Source organism: Scyliorhinus torazame, chromosome 22, assembly GCF_047496885.1.
Source record: "Scyliorhinus torazame isolate Kashiwa2021f chromosome 22, sScyTor2.1, whole genome shotgun sequence".
Classification (NCBI taxonomy): domain Eukaryota; kingdom Metazoa; phylum Chordata; class Chondrichthyes; order Carcharhiniformes; family Scyliorhinidae; genus Scyliorhinus; species Scyliorhinus torazame.
This window is the reverse complement of record NC_092728.1, coordinates 63,648,202-63,666,855: the sequence shown is the minus strand read 5'-3', so window position 1 is coordinate 63,666,855 and position 18,654 is coordinate 63,648,202. Positions and strand designations below refer to the sequence as shown.

The 18,654-nt window shown below is 48.5% G+C and overlaps 1 protein-coding gene across 4 annotated transcripts in view; it reads right to left on the bottom strand.

Annotated features, from left to right (window-relative positions):
- Window positions 1-18,654, bottom strand: part of LOC140399093 (astrotactin-2-like) — a 2,178,011-nt gene that overhangs the window by 751,191 nt on the left and 1,408,166 nt on the right. The gene's annotated exons all lie outside the window — the stretch shown is intronic.

Below are 18,654 nucleotides of genomic sequence, written 5' to 3'. Positions count from 1 at the left end.
TCCCTGTGTACCCAAACAAGTGCTGGAATGTGGCGACTCGGGGCTTTTCACAGTAACTTCATTGTAGTGTTAATGTGAACCTACTTGTGACAATAAAGTTATTTACATTATTTACCTAGGGCGTAATTCTCCCCCAACGGCGCGATGTCCGCCGACTGGCGCCCAAAACGGCGCCAATCAGACGGGCATTGCGCCGCCCCAAAGGTGCGGAATGCTCCGCATCTTTGGGGGCCGAGCCCCAACTTTGAGGGGTTAGGCCGACGGCGGAGGGATTTCCGCCCCGCCAGCTGGCGGAAATGGCGTTTGTCGCCCCGCCAGCTGGCGCGGAAATGACATATCGGGGCGCCGCATGCGCGGGAGCGTCAGCGGCCGCTGACAGTTTCCCGCGCATGCGCAGTGGGGAGAGTCACTTCCGCCTCCACCATGGTGGAGGCCGTGGCGGAGGCGGAAGGGAAAGAGTGCCCCCACGGCACAGGCCCGCCTGCGGATCGGTGGGCCCCGATCGCAGGCCAGGCCACCGTGGGGGCACCCCCCGGGGTCAGATCGCCCCATGCCCCCCCCAGGACCCCGGAGCCCGCCCACGCTGCATAGTCCCGCCCGTAAATACCTACTTTAATTTACGCCGGCGGGACAGGCAATTCGGCCCATCCGGGCCGGAGAATTGAGCGGGGGGGGCCCGCCAACCGGCGCGGCCCGATTCCCGCCCCCGCCCAATCTCCGGTACCGGAGACTTCGGCGGGGGCGGGATTCACGACGGCCAACGGCCATTCTCCGACCCGGCGGGGGGTCGGAGAATGACGCCCCTGATTTCTCAATTTCTCTGACTATCCACTTTAGACTGTAGAAATCGCTTGCAAAAGTCTGACTATTAGCGATTAAGTCAAAACCACGATCTGATTATCTTTAAATTTATAATCATTAATTGTTGCAAATATAATTATGCAATGAAGGTGGCTTACCTGTTAAGTAATTGGTTTTGATCCTGAAAACTCATTAATAAACTCCAGATTTTCAATTATGCTGCTTACAAGTTGTAACAATTTCTGGATTTAGGTGCATACCTTTATCTTGGGCAGTTCACAAACTAATCATTATCCTGTGATTTATTGGTGAACATTGATAAATATCTTAACAAGAGAAACACTAACAAACTACAAAATAATTCCATGGAAACCATGCCATCAATAATATGTTCATGGAAATAGTTGTACTGTGCTTCGGTTGATACAAAGCCAAATTACAAATGCTGAAGCTGGAATCCAAATCTATTTTGTGGACACATGAATTATGCGCAAAGAATTTGATGTACAAATCGCACTTGCACTTTCTACAACCTCTAGCAGTTCTCCAGAAACAGACCCCTAGTTCAACGTTGCTGGAACTTACCCAGTCAGTTAAGGCAAGCATGCTCAAATAACAGGCAGCTATGGTACTTGAACCCATGACCTTCTCATTGGAAGTCAAGTGATTGACTGCTTCAGCTCTTGGGCCACCCCTTTATCTTTCCTACAATTCCTTTCATTCTCAATTTACTTAAATATATTACAACATATTTCGTGCCCGCGAGGGTATAACATCAAAGGCTCCATTGTAACCGATATCAACCCATTGTTTGTCCAACCACCCAGGGCAGTGCTGATGGACACTTTAGACAAGTATTTCTAATCTGGGCTCATTTTCACTTTGCCTAGAGATTCCCAACACTGGAAGAAGAAAAATAAAACATGCCAAGAGTTCCTTCTGAGCACAGCTTTCTTCATTGTCAAAACAAATCATAATTTTAAGTTAACGACAATTTGTAAAAGATCAAATGCCAATTGTCTTCAACTGAGATGAAATGATGGGTAAGTTAACCAGTACGTTTGTGAAAGGATCAAAGTAAAGTGAAAAGCGTCACCTCTTTTGGAGTCAGACATTTAGCATTTGTGGTCCAGTTGGAAGTGATTCGTAAATCAAGAAATTCAAAAAGAAATATGAAGAGATGAAAACTGACTTGGCTTGGTCAAAATATTTTAATCCTTTCATATAGGAAAGTGGAATGAATGACTGCAGTTCGCTTATGATGAAAAATATTAGTCAGCATTCATTTATTCAACAGCAGGATTTTATTTGTGGGTCCATTTCAAGTTTTGCAATGTCAATGGGCGGCCTATGGATAATTTTCTGCTGATACCACTCACCCAAGGAGACTGTCCATTTACATGAACTCATTACACCTATTTTGGTTGAGGTGAATTCAACAAGTATAAGTTTGTAATTGTGCATATGTATATATATATATATAGATATGCATATCAGTTCCAATGTTGTTCTTTAACTAGTAAACATTTCTGCACTTGAGAATCATAGAATGATAGAATGCCTTCAGTACAGAAGGTGGCCATTAGGCCAATTGGGTCTGCACTGATACTTCGAAAGAGCACCCTACCCACTCCCCACCCCCCATATCCCATCCAACCTTTGGACACTAAGGGGCAATGTATAATGGCCAATGCACCTAACCTGCACATGGATGCAGAAGGAAACCGAAACACCCGGAGGAACCCACGCAGCCACTCTCCATGCGCAGTGGGGAGAGTCACTTCCGCCTCTGCCATGGTGGAGGCCGTGGCGGAGGCGGAAGGGAAAGAGTGCCCCCACGGCACAGGCCCGCCCGCGGATCGGTGGGCCCCGATCGCGGGCCAGGCCACCGTGGGGGCACCCCCCGAGGTCAGATCGCCCCGCGCCCCGGAGCCCGCCCACGCTGCCTGGTCCCGCCGGTAAATACCAGGTTTGATTTACGTCGGCGGGACAGGCAATTCCTGGGCGGGACTTCGGCCCATCCAGCGGGGGGGTCCCGCCAACCGGCGCGGCCGGATTCCCGCCCCCGCCCAATCTCCGGGAGCGGAGACTTCGGCGGGGGCGGGGGCGGGATTCACGGCGGCCAACGGCCATTCTCCGACCCGGCGGAGGGTCGGAGAATGACGCCCAAGGAATCATGGCCGGGATTCTCCAAGCCCGCGCCGGGTCGGAGAATCGTCGGTGACGCGGGAAATTCCCGCCACGTTGCTCCGATGCCTGGACGCGATACTCCAGTGACCGGAGAATCGGTGGCAATAGCGCCCGCGCGACGCCGGTCCGGGCCCTCCGAAAGAAGCCCCCGCGTCGATTCTCCGCGGTCGACCGGCCGAATTCCCACCGAGTCCCGCCGGCGTGGTTCCAACCTGGTACCACCCTGCGGGAGCTCGGATCCCTGGCCAATGTGGCCGTCCTGGTGTGGGGGGGGAATCAGACTCCGGGGGCGGCTTCCAAGGCATCCAGGCCCGTGATCGGGGGCAATCGTTCAATGGGCGCCTGCGATCTGGAGGGGGCCTACCTCCTTCCGCGCGGGCCCGCTGTCGGACTCCACCATGTTGCGCAGTGCTGGCGCAGAAACGGCCACCACGCGGAGACGGCCGTCGCTACATGCGTCATCTCGCGCATGACCGGACCCACGCCGGCAGTGCAGGACCGTGTATCGGTGCCGGAGCAGCGTGGAGCATTCCGGCACCGTGCTGGCCCCCAAGGGCTGCTGAATCGCTGGGCCAGGAGGCCTGTTGACACCGGCGTGCACCATTCGGAGAATCCCGGCCCATATTTCTTTTAATTCCTAACATAATAGTAACTTAGTTCTTTCTTTACTTTTCTGTGGCTGCACAAAGGAAAAAGAGAGGGAAATGATTGAAGGCTTTTGAGTAAAAGAAAAGGAAATACTGCAGAGTGTGCAGTCGTAATCTGACCATGACTTGGAAATACTTGATCACCTTGACAATGATTTGCTTTTTGATAGGGATATTCTCACTTCCTATTGTCACAATATGTGGATATTGTAAAGCACATGAAGGGTTAATGTAATGTTACTGCTCTAGTCACTAGATGGTGCTATAGAGCAACCATATAATTATTACACGCCGTCTGGACTTCTGGGAGACACAGGAGAGAGTGCAAAGGAGCCAGACAGAGTAGGTGTGAGGTAGTTTAACTGATAGAATAATTTAGAAGTGTAGTGTAATCTTTACTTATCTAATCTCTTAATAATATGTTTGAATCTAAGTGTAGTGCAATAAATTAGCTTTGTTTGTTAAACATTCTTTGTTCACACTACAACCTTCACCTTCCTGAAGAACAAAAACAAAGAATACAACACCTATCTGTAACTGATGTATTACCTCCAGCCACACAAGCATTTATGCTGATACTCTGCTTTAATGTTTAAATGAATCACATTAAATGCTGTAATATTATGGGAGGGACAGATTTTCATGTCTTTCTTAATTCAGTGTAAAAGTGAATGAAAATATAAATTGGTGTGTTCGGATTTGGATTTGGGTTTATTGTCCTGTGTACTGAGGTACAGTGAAAAGTATTGTTCTGCATACAGATCGTTGCATACATGAAAAACATAGGACACATAATAAATACACAATTTAAATTTATAGACATAGACATCGGGTGAAGCATACAGAGTGTAGTACTACTCCGTAGTGAAAATGCGTGGAGAGATCAGTTCAGTCCATTACAGAGTCATTCAGGAGTCTGGTAACTGTGGGGAAGAAGCTGTTTTTGAATCTGTTAGTGCGTGTTCTCAGATTTTTGTATCTCCTGCCGAGTGGAAGAGGTTGGAAGAGTGAATAACCCGGGTGGGAGGGCTCTTTGATTATGCTGCCCACTTTCCCAAGGCAGTGGGAGACAGAGTAAATGGATGGGAGGCAGGTTTGCATGATGAACTGAGCTGTGTTCACAACTCTCTGTAGTTTCTTACAGTCTTGGGCCAGGCGGTTGCCATACTAGGCTGTGGTGCAGCCAGATAGGATGCTTTCGATGGTGCCTCATTAAATGTGTCAATGTGGACATGCTGAATTTCCTTAGTTTCCTGAGGATGTGTAGGTGCTTTTGTGCCTTCTTTGCCGTAGTGTCGGCATGGGTGGACCAGGACAGATCATTGGTGATGTACACACCTAGGAATTTGAAGCTGTCAACTATCTCCACCTCGTTAAACTCTTACTTATCGACAATTACTCTTTGATTGTAAAATGCTTTCGGATACTCAAGGGGATGAATAGGACAATTGGAATGCAAGATCCAGCCATTTCATTTCACCCTTTCTCTGTAATTTGTCGACAGTAGAAAGTATATGTCGTCCTAAACAATTTAATTATTTTGTCGAGCATTCCACTTACCAAAATGCAGGGACGAAAGAAGGTGGAGTGCACATATCCAAGCAGTGCAGAAATGAATGCTGCCTTAAATCAACAAATGTGTGCTGTAACCAGGAGTAACAGCAACAATAGCATTCATCAAAAAGCAAAGTTGTATTTTCAGCCTAGCTACGGTCCTGTGAGCAACATAAAAGCCCATGTTTCCTCTTGCAACTCCTTGGACAGACTTTGCAACTGCATGTAAATCTTACAGCGACAGCTCTCTTTTAAAATAATTTGAAGCCAGGTGGTAGGCAAGGCAAAATCTAAGATGGGTTGTCCGAATTCAAATATCGAAGGGGTGCAGGATGGGCTGTTTAGAACAGCTTTGCATTCTTTTTATCAATAATAATGTCATTTTTGTTTTTTATACACCCGGGAACCTTAGTAGTCTTTTGAACAGTGTGTTTGTTTATTTGTTTAGTGAATGTGAAGTCCCTAAAGCCAAGCATTTTTGCTGTTTTGAGTGAGGATTGGCCTTCGCTGAGTGAGTGGACTGTGAACAGTGTCACCCGTTCAAACAGTGGCGTCCTCTGAAAGATGTACCAGTGCAGAGGGAGCTCATCACCATCCAGGAATTGCTGAAAGTAGGCAAACTGCCCTTGTGAACATTATGCAAATATTTGCTTTTAAGCTATGTATATCACCCCTAATTCACAACACCAATTATATCAATGACCACACACAGATATGCTACTGTACAAGTATTTGTACTTACAATAAATAAATCTATATAACATCATGACTCGTAGTTAGTTCCCTTGGCCTAATATGACACTTGGAAGAAAAATCCATGACGCAGTTTTAAGTTCTTCATGAATACACAAACCCTTTGTGACGACAGGTACTCCAATGTTATGCTTTGGATGCCGAATTGACGGCAGCAGCATTGTCTCACGTATGGAAAGGTGCTGCAGTAGCTCACCTCTGCACCAGCGGTGAAGCAAGATGTAATTAAGACCCCAAACCAACAAAAGACCTTCCCTTTCTGGAATACACCAGCATTTAGGCGAATCTGTGGGAATGAAAGAATTGAAAACAGAAAACGATAGCAGTTTGTTCGGAGAATAATTGATAGTTGGTAAGGTTTATGAAGGCAGTCATGTATTCAAGAGCTTTGAGTGACATGACAAATTGGGAGAGATTGCATTTTATTATTTTGTGAGGAATTTTTATATTTTATAAGGAAAGCTGGCAGTGCCCCTGCCAGTCTGTCAATTAAAAATGCTCTAGGTTGTTGCCTGGTGATATTATTCCTGAGATGCAGCCACTGCTGTTATACATGGTAGTGAATTGATTCAGCAAGACCTCAGGAATAGCAAAGAAGATCAGTGACCAGATAATCTATTTTGGTGGTATTGGTTGAATGATAAATGTTGGCCAGGCCATTAAGAGAACTTAGATGCTCTTTTTCAAAGTGTGCCATGGGTTTTTTCGGGGGTCTGCCGGAATAAGGAATCCTTTGATGCCATAATTTCCCAGATTGTTCCCCAGTAATGCAGCACTCACTCAGTATTGCACTGAAGTGTAAGTCTTGATTCTATGACCACACTCCTAGGTGAAAATACAGCCACTGAGTTAAAGTGACACTGAATCATGGCCTAGAATTTTTCAGTGTTCCTTGATTTGCCTTTACTAGAATGATCATCATTGCTAGAATTTAAATACCAACAGTGTCAGTCAAGAAACCAGCTCCTGTCTCTGTGAATATGTGCGGGTTACATTTAATATCTTATTGTTTAAGAGCAGAGTGTTAGTGGCTTATTTAAATGGGCGTGATTTAAAATAATGGTCAGTGAGTATAATGATGCTCACCATTATTTAGGCATAAAAGGTACAGTAACTTCAGTTAACAAAGTTTTAAGTGGTAATTACTGTTAACAACCCTATCTGGTGCTGAAAAGTAAATATTAAAAGTGGGGAATCTCATTCCTTCAGTTATTAATTGTTATTGTATATTTACAATATAATAATTTTACATTTTAAAATTTTAATTTTTTAAAATTGTTCCTTTCTGTCTCCTGTTTCTGCCTCTAAATCCAATTGTTCTTTCCTTCTCTTTATTCCTCTTTTTGTACTTGACATTGCATTCTCCCACTTTACTAACACTTCTTTTTCAGTTCTGGTACCGTATATTTCTCAATCCTTCAATTTTTAAAAAAATTCAGAGTGTCCAATTAATTTTTTCCAATTAAGGGGCAATTTAGCGTGGCCAATCCACCTACCATGCACATCCTTTAGGTTGTGGGGGCAAAACCCACACAAATACGGGGAGAATGTGCAAACTCCACACGGACAGTGACCCAGAGCTGGGATCGAACCTGGGACTTCGGTGCTGTGAGGCAACCGTGCTAATCACTTGTGTCACCGTGCTGCCCTCAATTCTTCAATTTGATAGCTTAAGGAGATGCACAATTGTTCACTCAGGTACCAGATGCCTTGGTTCTTAGAAAAAAAGCAAAATACTGCGGATAAACAGAAAATGCTGAATAAACTCAGCAGGTCTGGCAGCATCTGTGGAGATAGAAACAGAGTTAACGTCTCGAGTTCACATGCCCCTTCTACAGAATGCAGAGTGGTCATGTGGTCTCGAAACATTGAGAGGGGTTTTACGGTATGTTTTGTGGCGGCAGAGGCCCAGTCCTAGTCCCAACAGGATTTCATGTCGTCCGCACCCTCAGCCACCAGGGAATCCGCCCATTAACTCAGATTCTCTCTCCACAGATGTAACCAGACCTGCAGCGTTTATCCAGTATTTTCTGTTTGTGTATCTGTTTTCTCTTGTTGCGTTGTTATCAGCCTTGCGCGTTTAGCAGTTTGTCAAGCAAAGCATCCGGAAACCTAAATATGCAGGCGGCTACCACAAATTCTGTCTCTTTAATATTGGGGCTGCCCATAGACAGAGTTCAAGAAAGAGACACTTTGAGGCAGTCTCAGTTTTGATCATGGAAATCAAAAACGAGTTCATGAATTTATTCCTCTCTCTTAAAACGCTTCTTCACAACACACATTATTCGCCAATGAGAGGGTGGCTGACCTTTGAGCCTTTCTCCATAACATTCTGTAACTGGTTGGCAGGAGCTGCTGATGTCCATCTTACAACAGATTTCAATCATGGACAGTCCTGCTGAAATGGAAGATTTGCCACCTTCAGGTAATTTGAGAGCCAGGTCATGTTTCATAGAACATAGAACATATGTACAGCACAGTACAGGCCCTTCGGCCCACGATGTTGTGCAGAACTAGTCTGAAACTAAGATCAAATCAACCTACTCCCAATCATTCTAGTGGACTCCATATGCCTATCCAATAACTGCTTGAAAGTTCCTAAAGTGTCCGATTCCACTACCATAGCTGGGAGTGCGTTCCACGCCCCAACCACTCTCTGAGTAAAGAACCTACCTATGACATCCCTCCTATATCTTCCACCATGAACCTTATAGTTATGCCCCCTTGTAACAGCTGCATCCACACGAGGAAAAAGTCTCTGAACGTCCACTCTATCTATCCCTCTCATCATCTCATCAGCCAATTGACAGCAAATGTGTTCTAACATTCGTTTCAGATGCAAAACAGCTTCAAGAAATGAAAATTGCTTATTGTCACAAGGAGGCTTCAATGAAGTTCCTGTGAAAAGCCCCTAGTCGCCACATTCCGGCGCCTGTTCGGGGAGGCTGGTACGGGAATTGAACCGTGCTGCTGGCCTGCCTTGGTCTGCTTTAAAAGCCAGTGATTTAGCCCAGTGAGCTAAACCAGCCCCTAATAAAAATAAATAGAAATAAAAAGGAAAATCCATTGCTGTATTGATGGCACTTGATTTCACCTGAGGAGCATTGCCTGGTGGCTTGTCACACACTTCCATGTCTTCGAGTTTAAGGTGGCAAAGAGTGAAGCCAAGTAATTTTATATCATATCTTCGCCCCCTTCATTTTCAATGTAATGCCAGGTCAACTTTTTATCTGCATTATTTTAAACATATAGGAAATGTAAGCAGCATATTAATCGATCAAAGTTAAACTGTAGCAGACAGCCTGAAAATGTGCCAGCTTGCTTAGCCAGACGTGCAAAAAAAATGAGAAAAACAATATACCAGATAATTAAACTACCCTGTTAGCTGTGCTGTAGTTGTCATGGGGGCCTACCATGAAACTGAAATTTATGGATTGTTTTAATCAACTTTAGCTTTGTTGCTGACTCCTTTACTTATTCAGACATCTGTAACTGCAGCAGTCTATGAGATTGAGAATGTGCACTTTCCGTTTTCTTTACATTCATTCCAATCATAAACTCGCTCCTTGCCATTTGGATACTTTGCACTAATCACAAAAGCATTTAATTCCACAAACGTTGCTCCGTTGTGGAGTTGTCGAAATTTGGCTGCAATCGCTGGTAAAGGGCTGGACCGAAAGCAGAGTTGCCTGCAATGTGAAGTGCCTTTGCTGAGTTAGAGGCAATCGCTAGCCTCTGGCAAAAGCCAAACAGTTACAGTTAGGTCTCAGCTCTTGGAAAGAAATTCTCCTTTGCTTTGTCCTGACTTACAAAAAAAAAGAACACCTGCTAGCAAATGTTACGTTCTTTTCAAAATAAACCTTTTCCTTATTTTTGACTGACAGACAGCTTCAGTTATAGTGCTTGACACTCAGGTTTACTTTCTGTATCGAAGCTGCTGGGGAAGAGTTCTAGCAGATTAAAGCCTTCAGTTATGAATCATCTTGTCTTGAGAGTAATTGATTGCGCATCAATTTAATCTGCTACAACTTCAGTTGAAAGGATGGATCTCCGTATCAAACCGGAGTGCCTTCAGCTCAGCCCCCACGCGGACAACTCTGCTGCTATTTTCAAACATTGGCTGGCGTGCTTTAAGGGCTACCTCGACACAGCTGCCGACACCCCCACGGAAGGACAAAAGATGCATCTCCTATGCTCACGGGTCAGCCCTGGGATCTACCCTCTTATCGAGGAGGCGGCGAATTATGCTGCCGTGATCGAGCTACTAGAAGGACATTATATTCGCCCTGTGAACCAGGTCTACACTCGGCACCTGCTGGCGACTAGGAGGCAAAGCCCCGAGGAAATGTTGGAAGACTTCTACCGAGCGCTGCTGGTGCTGGGCCGAAACTGTGGCTGCCCGCCAGTTTCGGGGAATGAGCACACGGAACTTTTGATCAGGGCTGCTTTCGTGGCAGGTATGACCTCCCCCGATATCCGCCGAAGGCTCCTGGAAATGGACACTCTGGGACTTGCAGAGGCACGGGCCCTGGCAGGGTCCATGGACGTTGCCTATAAAAAAGCGCTGTCCTTTGCTCCCGATTGCGCGGCGGCCCCCTGGGCTGCGTGGCACCCCATAGCGGCAGCCCCTCAGATATTTCCCCTGACCTCGCAAGCCTGCGCGGCGAGACGGCCCGCTAACGCCGCCGGACACCGCTGTTTCTTCTGCGGGCAGGCGAATCATCCCCGCCCGTGCTGCCCGGCCCGCACCGACCGCCACCTGTAAAGGGTGCGGCAAGAAGGGCCACTATGTGGGGGTCTGCCAGGCCTGCCGTGGCTGCGGTCTCCAGCGACTATCGCCAACCCCCCTTTCAGGCCCCGATCGCCCAGCGCTCACCGCCACCCCCTATCCTAAGGCCAAGTGCGACCCGCGGGCGGTGCCATTTTGCCCCCCGGACACCACGCTGGACGGGTGGGCGCCGCCATTTTGTCCCTCGCCGCTGCCATCTTCAACATCACCGGACACCATGTGCGACCCATGGGTGACGCCATCTTGGATGGGGCCCCAGGCCGCCAGCACAGCCAACTGCATGCTGCCCGACCAGAACTCTCCATTACTTCAGCTGGCCTCGGTGACTCTGGACCAGAGTCGGCCCCGGACGCTTGCGAAAGCTACAACGACGATCTGCATCAATGGCCACGAGACATCGTGCTTGATTGACTCTGGGAGCACGGAAAGCTTTGTTCACCCTGACACGGTAAGGCGCTGTTCTCTTGTCACCCATCCCGTAAGTCAAAGGATCTCCCTGGCCTCCGGGTCACACTCGGTGGAGATAAAGGGGTCCTACCTAGCGAACCTCACTGTCCAAGGCAGGGAATTCCACAATTTCCGCCTGTACGTCCTGCTGCACCTCTGCGCAGCCACCCTCCTTGGGCTGGATTTCCAGTGCCATCTGAAAAGCTTGACTTTTAAATTCGGCGGCCCTTACTGTCTGCGGCCTCGCAACCCTTAAGGTCGACCCGCCTTTCTGTTTGCGAACCTCACCCCGGATTGCAAACCCGTCGCCACCAGGAGCAGATGCTACAGTGCCCAGGACCGGACCTTTATCAGATCGGAGGTGCAGAGGCTGCTGAGGGAAGGGGTCCTCGAAGCGAGCAACAGTCCCTGGAGAGCTCAAGTAGTGGTGGTAAAGACCAGGGAGAAACATAGGATGGTCATTGACTACAGTCATACCATCAACAGGTTTACACAGCAGGATGCGTACCCTCTCCCCCGTATAGCTGACTTGGTGAACAGGATCGTGCAATACAAGGTTTTCTCCACGGTGGATCTCAAGTCTGCCTACCACCAGCTACCCCTCCTTAATGGTGACCGCCAGTACACTGCCTTCGAAGCAGACGGGCGGCTCTATCACTTTTTAAGGGTTCCCTTCGGTGTCACGAACGGGGTCTCGGTCTTCCAGTGAGAGATGGACCGAATGGTTGACCGGTACGGCTTACGCGCAACGTTCCCGTATCTGGATAACGTCACCATCTGCGACCATGACCAGCAGGACCACGACACCAACCTCCGCAAATTTCTCCAGACCGCGAAAATCCTTAACCTGACATACAATAAGGATAAATGCGTCTTTAGCACCGACCGTCTAGCCATTCTAGGCTACGTAGTGCGAAGTGGAGTCATAGGCCCCGACCCTGAGCGCATGCGCCCCCTCATGGAGTTCCCCCTCCCTCACTGCCCCAAGGCCCTAAAGCGCTGCCTCGGGTTCTTCAGCTATTATGCACAGTGGGTCCCCAATTACACAGACAAAGCCTGACCCCGATCCAGTCCACGACCTTCCCCCTGTCGACGGAGGCCCGCCAGACCTTCAGCTGCATCAAAGCAGACATTGCAAAAGCCATGATGCGCGCCATCGACGAGTCCCTCCTCTTCCAGGTCGAGAGCGATGCGTCCGACGTAGCTCTGGCGGCCACCCACAATCAAGCGGGCAGGCCTGTGGCTTTCTTCTCCCGTACTCTCCATGCTTCCGAAATTCGCCACACCTCGGTCAAAAAGGAGGCCCAGGCCATAGTAGAAGCTGTGCGACACTGGAGGCATTACCTGGCCGGCAGGAGATTCACTCTCCTCACGGACCAACGGTCGGTTGCCTTCATGTTCGATAATGCACTGCGGGGCAAGATTAAGAACGGCAAGGTCTTGCGGTGGAGGATAGAACTCTCCACCTACAATTACGAGATCTTGTACCGTCCGGGGAAGCTTAATGAGCCTCCTGATGCCCTGTCCCGCGGCACTTGTGCCACCGCACAAGTGGACCGCCTCCGATCCCTCCACGAGGACCTCTGCCACCCGGGGGGTCACTCGTTTTTTTCATTTTATCAAGACCCGCAACCTGCCCTACTCCATCGAGGAGGTCAGGACCATCACCAGGGACTGCCAAATCTGCGCTGAGTGCAAACCGCACTTCTACCGGCCAGAGAGGATGCATCTGATAAAGGCTTCCCATCCCTTTGAACGCTTCAGCATGGATTTCAAAGGCCATCTCCCCTCCACCGACCGCAACACGTACTTCCTGAACATGATTGACGAGTACTCCCGGTTCCCATTTGCCATCCCCTGCCCAGACATGACCACAACCACCGTCATCAAGGCCCTCCAGGGTATCTTTACACTGTTCGGTTTCCCCGCATACATTCACAGTGATAGGGGGTCCTCCTTTATGAGTGACGAACTGCGTCAATTCTTGCTCAGCAAGGGCATCGCCTCGAGCAGGACGACAAGTTACAACCCCCGGGCAAACGGACAGGTAGAGAGGGAGAACGGAACGGTCTGGAAGACCGTCCTGCTGGCCCTACGGTCCAGGAATCTCCCAGACTCCCGCTGGCAGGAAGTCCTCCCGGTGGCTCTCCACTCCATCCGGTCACTGCTCTGTACAACCACAAATCAGACACCTCATGAACGTCTCCTTGTTTTCCCCAGGAAGTCCTCCTCCGGGACCTCGCTCCCAACCTGGCTAGCGACACCTGGACCCATCCTGCTTCGGAAACATGTGAGGGCGCACAAGTCGAGAGGGTCCACCTGCTGCACGCCAACCCCCAGTACGCCTACATCGCGTTCCCTGACAGCCGCCAAGACACGGTCTCCCTTCGGGGCCTTGCGCCTGCCGGAACCCCATGCGCACCCGCACCATTGCCCCCACCCTTCCCACAGCACGTAACTGGAGGGTCAGTACTCCCGTCGCTCCTGCCTAGGTCCGAAGACACACCGACGCCCCCTACAGGCGCCTCCCCCCCTGTTCACCTTTTGCCCCAACAGCGCCGCCTAGGGGTGACGAAGCTGCCTGGGAGGACGACATCACGCTCCCGGAGTCGCAACCGCCGGGACCCCCATCAGAATCACCGCCGAAGTCCAGACGCTCCAGAAGGATGACCAGGCCACCCGATCGACTGATTGCTGCACTTTGAACACTTATTACCCTCGACATCACGGTACCTCCATACCTGGTCATACCATGCGAAAGGCGACTATTAACGCTGGCCATCACCCTGCCGGGCTCTTAATTAACAGGGGGTGAATGTGGTAGTACCAGGTATTGCGGTACCTGAGAGGTGGATGACCATTGGTTAGACCCAGAAGTCTACCATTGGCTGATGTACATACTCCACCCTGAGAGGCAGAGTATAAGAACCGGTGCCGTCCCAGCAGCCTTCACTTTCTGTATCGAAGCTGCTAGGGAAGAGTTCAAGCAGATTAAAGCCTTCAGTTATGAATCACTTTGTCTTGAGAGTAATTGATTGCGCATCAGTGACTTCCGTTCTCTTTACATTCAGCCGAATCATAAACTCACTCCTTGCCATTTGGATACCTTGTACTAATCACAAAAGCGTTTAGTTCCGCAAATGTTGCTCCTTTGTGGAATTGTCAAAGTTTGACTGCAAATCTCAAGGAGTTACTTCAGCCAAAGCCATCAACCTGGCGACCTGCCTGCACCAATTCAGTATTGCAGAGGGTATACTCTGGCAACCACCACAGTAGCCAAAGTCTTGCGAGACTGGGAGATCTTGCCACATGTTCCATTATTTAGACTTAGTCCTGCACCCTGAAGCTCAAACAATACCTGTCCTATAAGTTGTTGGATGTATGAGCTCAAAACATTGTGGCGCGGACAACAGGGCAGCTGTTACTAAAGTGAAGGATGAGAGTAGGAGTCCAGCTCCTTAACCAATAAAATTTAAAGACTAAAATAGAAACAGAGGAACAACAAAAAAGGAGGTTGAATTAAGAGTTGGGTAAATTAGAGTCAAATTGATACAGAAAATACATACAGGGACGGAAAGAAAAAGAGAAAGCAAGGAAAAGTAAAAGAAAATTCAAACACTTTTAAACCCTCATGAAGAATTATGACCTGCAGAAGTAGGACTCAACAGTCAAAATCATCCCTGTCTGACAGAAATGTTTGATATGCATTTAATTGACAAGTCGCAAAGTGTGACTGTAACGTTCTGCAATAAGTTTGAGTTAAGTTTAAAGCACAAATTTAACAAAGAAATACTGGGGAGGTTGAGGGTGAGCTGTCATTTGTGCCAGGTAATGATAAAGGAATGCAAATTGCCCAGTCAGCTATGGCGATTCACGGCACTCGGCAGGTCTCTTCTTCACCTGAACACGTTGGTTTGTTTATGTGTTAATCTGTGGTCAACTCAACATCGGCGAGGTTCACAATAGGTTTGCCCAGACATAAGGCAGTCGAGGGGATCCCTGCAGGGGCAGAGAGGTAAGTTTAGCCCTCGTGTCAACCTGGCAGTGACAACCAACAGCAGGAACAGTGCCAGGGGCGGGTCTCAGTGGGAGCCCCATGCGGCTGGGGAGGAGGGGGTGGCAGGGGGGGAGGGGAGGGGGTGAGGGGGGGAATGCATGATGAGTGTTGGTGGGGGAGAGGGGAGTATGGAGAGGGCATTGATGGTGGGGAGGGAAGACTGGCAATGAATGTCCGGGGGTTGGGGGGGGAAGAACCCCAGAAACTCCGTGATGGGGTCTGGGGGTCGTCTGGGAGTCGTTAGTCTGGTTGGAGAGCCCTTAATGGATGGCACCCTGAGTTCTGTGGAGCCGGTTTCTGGCTCTATGATGATGCACTGTCCTGCCACAATGGTGGCGTAAACCACGCCTACTCATTTTTTTCTCAAAGGAGAAGCTCAATATTTGACTAGAAAACCGGGGCGAAATTCTCCGTAATCAGCTGGCACGGAAATGACATTGCCGGGCGGCGCATGCGCGGGAGCGTCAGCGGCCGCTCACGGCATCCCCACGCATGCACAGTGGAGGGAGTCTCTTCCGCCTCCACCATGGTGGAGACCGTGGCGAAGGTGGAAGGAAAAGAGTGCCCCCACGGCACAGGCCCGCCCGCGGATCGGTGGGCCCCGATCGCGGGCCAGGCCACCGTGGGGCACCCCCCGGGTCCAGATCGCCCTGCGCCATCCCAGGACCCCGGAGCCCGCCCACGCCGCCTTGTCCCGCCGGTAAGAGAGGTGGTTTAATCCACGCCGGCGGGACAGGCATTCTAGCAGCGGGACTTCGGCCCATCCGGGCAGGAGAATCGCCGGGGGGGGGGGGGGGCGCCAACCGGCGCAGCGCGATTCCCACCCCCGCCGAATCTCCGGTGCCGGAGAATTCGGCAACCGGTAATAAAGGCATAGTTAACTGTTTCAGCAGCAATTAAGCTGAAGCAAGGTAAATATAACACCAAAGTTACAAACAGTTTGGTTCAGCTGTAGAGTTACAAAGGAAAGGGCCCGAGTCACTGGCGAGAGAATGGAGTTTGTAACAGGCACCAACCATGGCTTTTTTCTTCCCATATTTAATTGGAGGAAACGTCCCTCATCCAATGTAGAGGTTGGACAAGCAGTCAATTTCAAGGCTGATGAGGGGTCAAGAGAGGTGAGGTAGAGGTACAATTTGAACTCATCAGTTTGTCGATGGAAAATGACGCCATCGTTTTGGGTGATCCCACCGATGTGCAGCTTTTAGTTGAGAAAAAGGTGGCGCTAAAGAATAGGTCCTATTGGGGAACATCAGAGCAAATGATGTGGGAGCATGAAGAGAAGCCATTACAGTGTTTCTTTGGGTACAGCAGAATATAAATATGAGAAATGAGGCAAGTGCAGTACGGTAGCATTGTGGATAGCACAATCGCTTCACAGCTCCAGGGTCCCAGGTTCGATTCCGGCTTGGGTCACTGTCTGTGTGGAGTCTGCACATCCTCCCCGTGTGTGCGTGGGTTTCCTCCGGGTGCTCCGGTTTCCTCCCACAGTCCAAAGATGTGCAGGTTAGGTGGATTGGCCATGATAAATTGCCCTTAGTGTCCAAAATTGCCCTTAGTGTTGGGTGGGGTTACTGGGTTATGGGGATAGGGTGGAGGTGTTGACCTTGGGTAGGGTGCTCTTTCCAAGAGCCGGTGCAGACTCGATGGGCCGAATGGCCTCCTTCTGCACTGTAAATTCTATGGTAAATTCTATGATAAATTCCTAAGCCAGACCACAGTGCAGAGGCGTTAGAATAGAGTTTCGTGTTCCACCATGTGGAGGGCTGCGATAGGTCGAAGAAGGTCCGGAGGAATAGTTTACCTTTGTTACAGTCAACTGTGACAAACACTAAGGCTGAGCTTACCAGTGCAGGAAATGATTTAAAGAAAGAGTGACCTCGATGGGGAGTTCCTCGCCAAGGCCAAACATCGGCAAAGTTTAGCAGGGTCATTCTCGGCGCTGCAGGTGCCAAGAAACATCCCACTAACTGCGCTTTTCAGCACACTTTAACTTGAGTTGGCTGAATCGCCCCCAGTGTAAATTTTTTTACTTTTCTAACTTTGTACAGTAAAATTTATTATAGTTGTTTAAAACCGTTGCAATCTTGTGCAAATTTGCTGACCAGTGTGAATGTTTATGTACCCCAGGTCGCAGTTTGTGGCCCCAAACCTTCGCACATCCGCCATTTAGACTCTCATAGACTGTTAAACTTGCCCTTTTCCCATATCTTTCCCACGTAGAATGCAAGCACTATGCATGTACTGTCTCTGCATAGTGCACAACTTCACTGTTTGTGATTTCACCCGTTGCAATGTTTCGCGGGAACTGAACCGCTGCAACAACGGGATTTAACTGTACATTAAAGAAAATATTACTGGTCCCTAACTGGACATCCCCCTATGTCCTGGCGACTGGCCAGTGCCTAGCCAAGAATCATAACAAGAGAAAAAACATGTTCATCAGAATTCATCAATGTTGTCTTATTTTCTGGGATCAGTTGCAAACAGATTGGCACCCCTGATATTTCTCCCAAAGTGGCATCGAGAATGATTTGGTGCTCATCAGAGTATGGCTGCATGTTTCTACTTTACCTATGGCCTGATACTTCATTACCCAGCCAGCTGTCGAATTGCAAGCTGTACAGTGGCAGGAAAATCAAAACATCTCATACATTAAGTCAACTTTTCAGAGCTTATGCTTAGAATCCCAGTTATACCATGTGCATCTTTCAGTATATAAGGGCTCTGTCTGCGTCTTCAAATGGGAGACAGTTTCCGTTGCTGATTTAAATGCTGTCAATTTCAGACCTGTTGCATCAAAAGCCAAAGTTGTAACAAACATGACAAATTCCTTGTTCTCAAGCATTATGACATAAACGAGGGAAACGCAAATTCAAACTTGTTAAAAAAAATAAAAATCAAATCTAAAAAAAAAATGTAATCTCCAAAACTAATGCATTGCCTGTGTTATAACCACAGCAGATGTTAATTGCTGGACAAACCAAATCTTAGAGGGGAGCTTGACTTACGGACCATAGCCCCTTTTTTGGATTCTGAAAATGAAAAGAAACATCCTGATCTCAGCTGTATAGAATTTCAATATTGCTTTTGGAATTAAAAAAAAAAATTAAGATTTATCAACAAGAAGAAAAAAAATACAAGCACACAAGATTACAGTTACACAGTTAAAATAGTCTTACAAAACATTCCCCATAACAAACCTTTTTGGTCAGACCCACATGTAAACACCTTCCAGGCAACATTGGCGTACAGATGTTAAACTACAAACCTCCAATAATGTTACCCAAGGCAAAACTGTTGTAGGGTATAACACACAACCCCTTTTCCACTCTTTTGTGGAAAATCAATACGCGTCAGAAACAAGACTGCTTCCTGAAACTCAACTTTGCACTTCTCACAGCATACAGATTTTC